Source organism: Chlorocebus sabaeus, chromosome 4 (genome assembly GCF_047675955.1).
Source record: "Chlorocebus sabaeus isolate Y175 chromosome 4, mChlSab1.0.hap1, whole genome shotgun sequence".
Classification (NCBI taxonomy): Eukaryota; Metazoa; Chordata; class Mammalia; order Primates; family Cercopithecidae; genus Chlorocebus; species Chlorocebus sabaeus.
In genome coordinates, this window is record NC_132907.1 from 42714812 (window position 1) to 42727753 (window position 12942).

Here is a 12942-nt window from a genome sequence, read left to right on the forward strand (position 1 = left end):
AGCAGTTGTACCTCTATATCTGATTGCCAAAAATAAATAATACTATTTATTTCTATAGAGAGAACTTGAAAATAGTAACACTTACAGTTTTAAATTAGAGGTCCACATAGAATAGCATAACACAAAATGACATGGAATATTTTAACACAACGGTGGAAACCAAGAGATCTGAGCTCTATTAGAGTAAATGACTAGTCAATGACTATAAGCCTTTCAACAATGAGGACTTCAGTTATTCTTATCTGTGAAGTTAAAAAATGGGGTTATAGATGTACTGAATTATTTTTATGTTATAAAATTACATAATTTACTGTGAAATTTAAGTGGCACATCCCTTTTTGTGCTGTTCTGAGTACTAAATAAGATAGTATATGGAGAGTCCTAATGTGGTGCCTGGGACTCAGGAAAGAATGGATAAATGGCAGTGATGTTCCTGATGGTTTTGTGAATTACGTTTTCACTTAAAACATGTTACTTTAGCAATAACCACAAGATGGCAGTATACATCTTCATAGTTAAGTTTTTTGCTATAATTATGCTGCGGAAGGAACTGGGTGTATTATTGTTTCAGCGACTTCCAAGTGGAACAAATGAAATAGTTTTCCCACTTGAAAGGAGAGTAGTTTTAAGATTTTATGTATACATATATGCACACATCAGTTTCCAAGCTGCTGAAGACTACATACCTTGATACATTTTTCACCTAACCACGTGTCTTCTGAAAAACTCTGAATACATTTTGGTCCCCTTCTATGTGGACTGATGCTTCCTGGATAGTGGATTCTCCTTCAGCCTTCATGTCTATCTATGAGGATAAAAGAGAGAAATAAATTATAGTTCAAATTTTGCACTTTGGCTGGTGAATCCTGGGCATAATTTGAATACTATGTGATACAAAAAAATGAGGTGATTTTTTAAAATAACAATTTTCTTTTTAATGAAATGAAGGCTAGCTAGCTAGAAAACATAATCTTAGTTTAAAGAGTCATGAAAAAGGAAATCTGTTAAAGAGTCATGAAAAAGGAAATCTGTTTGAAAGATTAAAGCCATTTGAAATCTATAAATGAGCATTGAGTAGGGGAAAATGTGTTTTCCTGTGATGGTACACATTGCACATACTTTATTCCAGTACGATTAGCATGGAAGTGTCAGTTCTTACTAAGAAGAGTTGGAACTCACACATTCATCATCGCCGTGTTCTTTAAATTGATTTTTTTTTTCCTATGGTGGATTTCTTTTTGTTTAAAGGGTCCAATTTGGTTCAGAAGGAAACATTTGACAATGAAATATGTAGGAGCCACATGTATATATTATAATTATTTGGCTAGCATATGACATCAGTTAAGTTATACAGAAAGTCAAAATTAAAATTCTGATTCTTTCAAATGAAAAATGATCTCAATTTTTGTTTCCTGTGAAAGGTTATTCGTATAAATTGACCTGTATGGCACCAAAATAGTAAGATGTCTTACAATTAAGTTTGCTCATAGAAAACATTAAAGAAAATGATTTTTATTAAAATAAAGATATACATTTATGCACATTTTTTAAAAGCACTGCGAAAAAATAAAGGTTTGTAAATGAAGGAACTCTGGACTGACGCTTGCCCATATTGAGAACATAGAAACACCATTGATATATTTGTTCACATTTATAAAATTACACAAAAGTTATATACAGCGAATGGAGAATAAAACCATACCTCTGTTGTAGTATTCCAAGAGTATATAGTATAGTGTATATTTTATCTATAGCTCCTCATTGCCCTCTTTTAAGGAAGGTAAATGATAGACATTATTCTAAGTTGGAAGATGAATTAACTTAGAAAAATAAAAATTGTTTCAAAACTCTGTTAAATTGCTTTGATGCAACCAACTTACTTCTTCCTCCGTCCCTCCTTTCCCTCCCTCCTTTCCCTCCCTCCTTTCCCTCCCTCTTTCCCTCTTTCCCTCCTTCCTTCCTTCCTTCCTTCCTTCCTTCCTTCCTTCCTTCCTTCCTTCCTTCCTTCCCTCCCTCCCTCACTCCCTCCCTCTTTCCTTCCTTCCTTCCTTCCTTTCTTCCTTCCTTCCTTCCTTCCTTCCTTCCTTCCTTCCTTCCTTCCTTCCTTCCTTCCTTCCTCCTTTCCTTCCTTCCTCCTTCCCTCCCTCCCTCCCTCCCTTCCTCCCTCCCTCCCTCCCTTCTCCTCCTCCTCCTCCTCCTCCTCCTCCTCCTGCTGCTGCTGCTGCTGCTTCTTCTTCTTCTTCTTCTTCTTCTTCTTCTTCTTCTTCTTCTTCTTCTTCTTCTTCTTCTTCTTCTTCTTCTTCTTCTTCTTCTTCTTCCTTTCTCTCTTTCTTTGTAACTCTTTTTTCCTCCCTCCCTCCCTCCCTCCCTCCCTCCCTCCCTCCCTCCCTCCCTTCCTTCCTTCCTTCCTTCCTTCCTTCCTTCCTTCCTTCCTTCCTTCCTTCCTTCCTTCCTTCCTTCCTTCCTTCCTAAATCAGCCAGCATCATAAGAATTCTTAGAGCTTTCAAAATCTTCAGCTTAGCTCTAATACTAGCTCAACTATAATTATTGTAATTAAAAAAAAAAAAAGAAAGAAAAAAAGAAAAAGGCAAAGCCACAGATTGAACTGTTGGTAAAAAGAGCAGCTTGGATGGGGACATTTAGATGGGAAGAGAGTGGTAGTGGTCACCATCGAAGTAGGTCAAGAAATCTTATCTGATTTTCTGGTAGTATAAAAATGTAATTGGTGATACACTTCAGTAATGCCTTATTTGATATGATAAAGTATTTTAATTTAATTTGATTAAAGTCACTTTAACTCAGCATCCACTATGTAGAGGGTTATTCCCTCCAAAAATCTATTTTTTTCTTCTTGTACTTGGCTGAAGTATAGTGACTAGATTCCTGGATAAAGAGCCTGGCATTTTGAGTTACTGTTCTGGCATTTACAAAGCCACTCAAACTCTTTGCTAAAGTCTTCAGTTTTTCATCTGTACAACAAACATCTTTTGCTAGAAAATCTCTGATGTCATGGTCAGGGCTCATGTTCTAGATCACCTAGACCAGTTTATTTTCAAGACTTTGTTCTATATAATTTTAAGGTTTTCTCAGAAACATATAGGGGCTGCCTTTGCAGAAATTGGTAAATATACTGCTGGCCAAGTTTCAGCCAGAGCAACCTCACCTTTACCTTCACTCATGTGGATAAGAAGTAAGCTTTTATTTGAAGAAGCTCTCTACCTTAAAATGGTTGAGAGCCACTGATCTGGTCTGGATTTTCCTCTCCCCTTATTTTATAGAGGAAAGACAAAGATCCAAACGGGTTAAGTGGTGGGTTTAGGTCACATGGTGTAAGTAGAACTCCACCCACAACCCAGGTCCTGACCTCCAGGCTACAGCCCTGCACCTCCACTACCCTTCCCTGTGCTTTGTTTCTGGTGCAGTTAGGCTGCTACCTCTCTGCATTTCAAGCATGTATCTCCCACTTCTTCAAGGGGTAGTTCAGCCTATTGAAGAATAATATCTTCTTTTCTCTCTTGGCACCAGTATGATGGAAAACAGAAACTTACTCATTCTTCTCCATTCTGTTTTAATGTACTTAGTAACAAATGGCTTCAACAAATTCTGCTAGCTAATTGTTGTTATAGAGAATAGTTCAAAATAATATGTTTCAAAACCAAATTGCTATTTTCAGCACATGTCACCCAATATTTAATAGCTTAAGACCATCCAACCCCATTCAGCAGATCCAATATTATATAGAGAGTACATTTTTGCAAACTAGAATAGAGCACAGTGGGAAGTTACATGACTCAAAGTAAGACTTGAATGGATGCTTTATTATGGCCATGCTCTAAAGCATAGAACTCCTAGGTCTTGATTGCATATTTGTCAGTGTGTTGGAGCAGACCCAGAGATGAGGTCTGAGGAAATTCTTTGCTCTGCCAATACGGGTTTATTGACCCACCTCTGTGTGGAGGTGTACTGAACATTTATTCAGCAACAAGCCTTGATTAGGCAATTTAATTACTACAAGAAACTTACTCAGCTGATTGTCAAAGAATATGGATTTGCCCTTAATCAGCAGTTCAGAATATTTGCACTGCAAGTTCTAGCCAGAGAACACAATTTTGAATTCTTTGCTATTCAATTCCTATCAAAATCTTGCTTTTGAGAAATCATAATCAAGGAGGATTGACTCAGACTACAAAAGTCATTGAAGGTATTTTAAAATCTTTGTATTACACCATCAGAATTTTGCACACTTACACCATGTAGCCTCTTCTAAAATTGATTTAAATCAATTGTATTGCACATGTGACATTAACTCGTATGGACTAAACAAAGGAACCCTACTTAAAGTTCTTAAAGGGGTATCACTAAGGAAGTGGGTTGTTACGTCTCATAGTATGATTTTAATGAAAATTTATGGATGAAGTTCTTTTCAGATATCTAATATCAAGAAAGATATCTGTACCTAAGTTTAAAAAGAATTCTTATGATTACCATGAATGTTTTTACTGGTTTTATTTCATTCTTTGTTTTGATTGTTAGGAAGCACTGAGTTGAATCTGCAGCCCACCTCTATCATATATATTAATAGGTGCATTTATAAAATGCATTTTTAAAAAATTTGCTACATTTTTTGTTTTCCTTTCATATGTTTTACCTTATTATTTGTATTATGAGAAGAAGTCATAGATTTATTTCTTTTCCAGAATAATAAATACATATGAACATAAATAATCGAATCTTGAGGTTGAGGATAATAAGTATAGGCACCTGAGTATTAATCTGGGTGTCTGTGCTATCTCTTGTCCTAGTCATTACCAAGACATACTACCTCTCAATCCTAGTCATTACCAAGACATATTACCTCCCAATCTCTATCTGTTTCTCTTTTTCCGCACTTCTAGTTCTACTTCTACTGGCAGTAGAGCTGCAATTAAAGAGAGAATTGACTGTGTTCTCTTGTGGTCAGTGAGAATAAATGTAAGCAGATCCCAAGAATCATGTCAAAGGTATATATGACAAAGGGAAAAAATGTTAAATTGATGCCTGGAAAGAAGTTAAACGAAGAGGAGAGGACCCAGGAAACTGTAAGACTGGATACTTCCTTGGGGAGGGGGTAGGAAGGAAACTTTGGAACTATTTCCCTTAAGAAGCAGATATGAAATTTAAAGGACAAATTAGTTATCTGGGTGATGAGCATTGCACACCTCTGCTCTGTTTCCACTTGTAGTCACTAATAAATAATCTCAATGTTAGTTATAGGAATGCATTTTTTTTGTGGAATTTGAGGGGATGGGTTTCCTGTCTGGGGCCATAGGGGCAGCAGAGAGGGAGAATGCAAGGTCATGGGAGCTCAGATGACCAGGTTAGTTTCTGATACTGAGAAACTATCATTCTCAGGGAGTGGCTTAAGCTTCCCAAAGTCAAGAAAATGTGTAGGAAGGAAGAAGATTCGAGTCAAATTTACTTAAATCTCTGAATGACAAAAGACCATACTGATATTTGTTAGAACAGGGTAATCACACAATTTATTATCCATACCAGGATACTTTTGAGGGTGTAGAGGGTGTTATTAATAAATACGCTGTAACAGCGGGTGTATATCTGCCTTGTCTCAGACACAATGGGACAAATGTCTGCTCCACATATAACACTTAATCGTTTTTCATTATATTGTACAATGACTTGAAATGCACTTTTAGGAAATACCTAGTTGCAATGAGTAGTTACAAATAATCTTGAATATACACACTTAAATATTCAACCAAAGCTCAAGCTCACCCATGACGTATTTTCCAGTTTCCCCCACTCTTTGCTCTCCTTCTTTTTGACCATAGACCAAGACATTCTAGATTGACTTCTCTTTCTCTTTGATCCCATGGACCCATTCCATGTCTGAATTCTCAGTTACAGGCCTAGGCTATATCACATAGTAGTTTTGTCAGTATTCTTCACTAAACCTTATTACTCATGGTTTATACTCCTATAACATATCATAATCCCTGGCACATACAATATATCTAGTAATTGTTTATTAATTGAATGAATGAGTTGAAATATCCTTTGTAGTCAATGCCACACATCTTTTTAATTCATCATCTCTTATGCCAACATGCTCTGAAGCAGCAGGCTGAGTTTTATACACTTGTACCATGAAAGCGTACTGGCGCTTGGGTTAGACTGCTAGTTTGAAGGTAGGAGAGGAGCTGAGAGGTGTAATGGATAAGAATTTCTGTCAGTCAATTCCTGGGAGCATCTGAGCCTAAGTGTTGATCTTCGTGATGCCAACTTTTCTCTCAATACCTGCAGGGAATGCATTTCAACTTTGAGAGAATGACTGACTTTTGTTGGATTTTCTGATTTTATTAAACATGTTTTCTTCTAATGCACTGCCAACAAACCACAGATTTCTAAACATTTTGAGATCTATGATTTTTCATATTTTGAAAGGCTGTGCACTGACAAAGCTATGTTGTGGGAGGTGTGAGAGCTGACATAATAGACTGCAACAGCTCTCTGAAAGGAGCATTAAAATCTGTCTCCTACAATAAATTTGTATTCCATTTAGAATCGGTCTGATTTTTTTCCCCTGTGATACTAAAGGTTGAGAAGATGTACATAATTTATTATTATCTGCTTTTTAGGAGGTGTACTGCTAAATTAATGTATGTTTGAAATGTGTTCTGTTTCTTCCAACTTTTGAAAGTTAATAATTGCTCTTTCAAAATTGATTAACTTCAGCAATAATGAGGAAAATGATATTAAATATTTATCAGGTAGATGCAACTCAAAAAAGTGAAAAGATACTTTTCCAAGGTTATGTTTGTTGACATGTAAGGTAGTCTGACTTAATTCTTTCTTGGTCCTGTTCCATTTTACAGACTTTAAATGACTTCTGCATTTGATGTGCTGCCATGTTATCATTACCTTTCATCTCTTCAACATCTTTTTCTTCAAAAACATTATGTACAGCAACTGTAATAGGCATCTGTTGTTGCCCTTATTGCCTGCATCTAATTCCCCTCTTATTCAAAATTGTTGTTCAATTTTGTTTTGGGACACTAAATCTCTCCTGATGGCAGCTATGTGTTCTGAATAGTCTCTACCCTACTTTTAGTTACAGCCTTGAGTCATCATCAACTAAACCCAGCCAACAATCCCATTCTTCTAGCTATTCCAAACTTTAATCAGTCAATGAGACACAAGATGTTTACTGATGTTTCTAGAACATGGATGTTTTCTCTCTTCTCATGGTTGATATGGTGTAAGCATGCAATATTTGGAACTGTAGTAACCATTGGTTATTACCAGGTCTATTACCAACCCAGAACTGTTGGTAGGCCCCTTTGGAGAGCTTGAGGACACAGTAAATACCATTGATAGAAAAGCAAAGGGACAGAGAAGAATGGAGTTTTTGTGACCACTTTCAAGCCACTGGATGAAGCCTCTCTTGGATTCAGATCTGCCTCTGGATTTGCAGTAAAATCAGCCAAGTATGTATTTCCTTTAGAAGTTTCAAGCTAATTTGAGTGGAGATTTCTATTCCTTACAACTGAAAACATTAACAAAACAAACACTTGATATGTAGGGATTTCTGAATAAATCAGAAATGTTTTGATTTATCACAGTTTTCAGATTAGAAAAGTGATAGTTAGGGAAGAGTAGAAATTGAGATAGGAAGTTAGAATTGATTTGTAGGGGGTGGGACATTTGATAACAAAAGAAGAATTGATTGCATCACCATTTTGGGGAATGGGTAGGAGTTACCACTTCTAAACGAACAGTCTTTCCTACCAAAGATCCTTGAACTGAGAAGAGGTATCTTTCATGACTATAGTGGGTAGTGGAAACATTGGTTATAGAATGTCTGTAAGATCTAATATTGATTATGACTTGTTGAAAGATGTGATAGGCAGTTTATATTGAGTGTACTGCTTTATAATTTCTAACTCAAATGAAATTTTTTTTTGGAATATTTTCTGAAAAAGCATAGGTAACATATAATATTTGCTACATTAAATGTTAACTGTTGAAATTTTTTTGGCATTATCTCAATCATGTACAGTATCTACTTCTTTAATCTACCTCATTATTCATTCTCTTTTTTGCATTTATTTTATATTCTTATACTATATTTTTCATTTTATTTTATTTATTTTAATTTATTAAACAATAGTGTCCTTGGATTGCAACCACAGGAGTTACCTAGTATTACTACTAGTACCAATCATTAAGAAATTTCACTCTCTCTATAGCCCATGATCTTTTCACTTTCTGAGAAACATGTTTTCGTATCTAGGGTCTATAAGCTATAGAACCTAGTGAAAACATAAATCACCAAAAACATATACGGCCTTAGACTTATCTTTCATAAATGATCCAAAAAGATTTAGAAATTATAGAGATCATTCACATGGGTATAAATTAGTTCTACTTTAAAAATTAAACTGGTAATAAATTAGATAGGATCTCTAGAACACAGTTTTTCTAGGGAATCAACTCAAATGTAATAAGGAATGGCCAAGGAAGTATAAAATGAGAACAGCCAATTTTCTAACCAGATAATACAGGTTTTTTATTATTATTATTTTTATTTTTTAATGCAACAGACACAAAGTAGTCATTTTGTTATTTTTAGAGAAATTCCTATGAAATAAAAATTAAGTGATAGTTCTGCTATATTTGACTCTTTTCCTAGCATAGAGTTTCACCTTAAATTTTGGTTTAATATCTGGACCACTTTTACTTACATGATAACATTTTCTTTTGAAAATAATTTCAACATTTTGACTTTATCTTCCTAATGCTTTTTGTAGGTAGTAAGGTAATTGAGGGAGAGAGGGTAATGTGGGAAACAAGTTACTGTTATTTCTTCTTTTTCTCTATTTCATATGCTTCCTCTATTTAACAAGATACTTTGCCTTCCTGTGGCTCAGGGTCCCTATATATAAACTGTTCTTTATAATATTATCCACCTTATTGGTTTGTTGTGAGGCTGAAATGAGTATGTATATTTGCAGCACTTAAAAATCCTTAGAATTGTATTCATGGTTTATGGGTTTCTATACATTCTACAAGCGGAGTCACCGACTGCCTTTTCTTTAGACTCTCTTTTCACAAATATTTGGGTAGAGAATAGCCTTAAAATATAGAGATAGTATCTCCCTCTGGAAGAGATGGCAGGTTTACATACCATCCAGTATAATTAAAATAATATGTTATTCAGAGTGAAGATCAAACTGGTTCATTAACTTCTCATGATAAAAGATCATTATAAAAAATCATTCCCATGTAAAAGGCTTTTGTTCTCCTGTAATACAACCCACTCTGTGTGCAGGCTTACTTGTCCCTCTTTGTGTCACCCTGTGAGAACTGAGGTTCAGGAAACTGGTGAAAATGCTGATGTTCTGGGTACTCTCATTGCTGTGGGTAAGAAACACTTTTGTCTCTGATCCAGGAAACTTGTGTTTTCTTCAGTTTTCTTGATACTGTAACAGGGTAACTTCTTAGCTTGAAGTAGAGTAAAAGCTCAAACTCTTCACAGTTCCTAACAAAGTGTGTGGCACATAGAAAGTGCTAAATGTGTTATTTATTGTTGTCATTATTATCATCATCATTCTTTTTACAAAATTGAATTCTTTGACTAAGAGGGAACTATTAAAATATATTGCGAGTGCTTCTGTTTATAATGGAGACTAGGCACCAATTCCTGGTGCAAATCCAACTGCACACAGAAATACAAGGCTTACAATAATGCACAATACTAACCAATTAGCAAAATCTATTATTTACACATTCAAAATCAATGTAAAAAATAAAAGCAAAAATCAGATTCCTCAGAAACAAGAAACAGTAGCAAGACAGACTATATGCATTATAGTTACAGGCATAAATTTTAACTAACATATTAAAAGACAACCCAGATAGATTTCAAAACAAAAAAAATTTATAATGTGTACGGGAACATATCCAATGGAGAATAGCAAAACATAAATAATTAGTATAAATTATAAAACAAAAAGAAAAATACTGTAGGGCAATCAGACAAAATTTTAAGCAATGTAGAAATCAATGTATAAACATTATATATTAAAATAGACATATGTTTTATGAACACTGCTATAAATTGAATGTTTGTGTCTCCCCTAAATGTATATGCTGGAACTTTGATTCACAGTGGGATAGCATTTGGAGGTGAGACTTTTGGGAGGTGATTAGATAATGGGGGTAGAGCATTCATGAAGTAATCAGTGCCTATGTAAGAAAAGTGAGAGAAATGGCCTCTCCTTCTCTATCACTTAAAGGAATAGCAAGAAGGTGCCTATCGGTAAACCAGGAAGAAGGCCCTTACCAGACACCAAATATGCTGGCATCTTGATTTCGAATTTCACAGCATCCAGAACTGTGAGAAAAAAAAAAAAATTGTTGTTTAAACCACCCAGGCTATAGTATTTTGTTACAGTATCCTGAGCAGAGTAAGACAATCCCATTGTACAATAAAAAATATTTATTAATTTAGTCACTTATTCACTCAACAAATAAAGAATATGGGAAAATCAGTTGAGAGGCCATTGCTCTCAGTCAGTTGGCAGATGTTGGCAAGTTAGTGATGCCAATGGAGAATGATGAATAGATTTGGCATATATTTATTTAACAAAGTGAAATCAATGTGTAAGTCGGTAGAAGGTTTATGGACGAGGGCCAAAAATGATTTCAAGGTTTTATAATCAATTCATTGATACTGAAGTTGTTCTTTGAGTTAGGAAACACTTGTAGAATATGCCAGGTTAGAAAAATAACAAATTTTCTAATAACAAAATATGTAGTGCAAAAATAGGAAAAATACAAAATCAGAGACTCATTGACTGAAATGTGTCACTGGAGACTTTATAGCAATCATTCATTTATCAAGATATTAACTGAAAGTTTAAATAATTATAAATAAAATAATTATTGTTTGTGATAATACATAAACATGTATGTATGGTGTATACACATAAATACCACAAAGAGATGATGAATTATTCGTGTAAGTTCATAGGGACATTTTAAAAATCTCATGTTATTATTTCCAGTTATTGCCAGATGCAGTAATAACTAAATAAGGAGTTAGAGTAACATAATTTATAATATTGTGTGTTTGTACATGTATAAACTGTGAAACAAGAACTGTATTATCTTTACATGCCATTAAAACCTTTCCAAAAATAGTTGTCATAATTTCCACAATGAAATCTCAATAAATTTAAAAAGACAAAATTATACAAATCACACAATGTAACAAAACTAAAAACTAGTGACAAATTTGAACAACAAATCAAAACCAAATAAAAATTTTAAAATACAGTCTCACAGTTAACTGTTGAGCTAAGAAAAAATTAAAAGTGCTATTTCAAAGTATTTATATAGCAAATGCTGAACATTTCATGTCAAAACTTAGAGGAACCATTAAAGATATACTCAAGACAAATTTTAAAAAGGGGTAAAGAAATATATTGAAAAGAAGAATGGAAAAAAGAAAATGAATAAAGGAAAGAACAAGGAAGGAAGGTAAATGGGAGGGATGGAACAAAGGAAGGAGAGAGGAATAAGGAGAAAGGCAAAAAGGGAGGGAGGGTAAGAGGAAAAAAGGAAGGGAGGAAGGCAAATGACTCAACTCAAAACCAAATAAATAATTGAAGACAGCTTAAGCAGACAAGTAGTAAACATAAAAGCAGAACATTAAGCATTAGTGACAGGAAACACACACATACACACACAGAATTGTAAGTACACCCAATGTCTATTTTGTTAAATAAAACCACAAAACCAAGTTTAATTTCTTGTTTTTCAAATCCAACTGGGAGGGGTATAAATCACAAAATTAAGAATGAGATAATGGAGATAATCGATGTGGAAGTCATAGAAACATTTTAAGAAAATAATATTTACAAACTTTTGCTAATAAATTTGAAAATATCAATGAAGAAGTAATGTTTTTCTGACAAATATAAACTCTGAATCTTTATTCACAAAGAAAAGCCTGAAAATTAACTGCATCAGTCTGTTTTCACACAGCAATAAAGATATTGTGTGAGACTGGGTAATCTATAAAGGAAGAGGTTTAATTGACTCACAGTTCCACACAACTGAGGAGACCTCAGAAAACTTACAATCATGGGAGAAGGTGAAGGGGAAACAAGGCACTTTTTACATGGCTGCAGGAGAAAGAAAGGGAGAAGAGGGATGTGTCAGACACTTATCAAACAGCCAGATCCTGTGCAAATTCACTCACTATCATGATAACAGTGTGGGGGAAACTGCTTCTGTGATCCAATCATCTCCCACCAGGTCCCTCCCTTGACATGTGGGGACCACAATTTGAGATGAGATTTGGTTGGGGACACAGAACCAAATTAATATCATTCTGCTCCAAGCCCTCTCAAATCTCATGTCCCTTTCACATTTCAAAATCAATCATGCCTTCCCAACAGTCCCCAAAATCTTAACTCTTTCCAGCATTAACTCCAAAGTCCAAGTCCAAAGGTCCATCTGAGACAAATCAAGTTCCTTCTGCCTATCAGCCTGTAAAATCAAAAGCAAGTTGTTACTTCCAAGATACAATGGGGGTACAGACATTGGAAAAATGTCCCCATTCCAAATGGGAGAAATTGGCCAAAATAAAGGGGCCACAGGCCCCATGCAAGTCTGAAACCCAGTGAGACAATCATTAACTTTTAAAGCTCCAAAATCTTATTTGAGTCCATGTCTCACATCCAGGGCACACTAATGCAAGGGGTGGGCTCCCAGGACCTTGGGCAGTTTCACCCCGTAGCTCTTCAGAGTATGGTCTCTGTGACTTTCATGAGCTGGCATTGACTGCCTAAGGTGCAAGCTGTTGGTGGATCTACCATTCTGGGGTCTGGACAACAGGGCCCTCTTCTCATAGCTCCACTAGCCAGTGCCCCAGT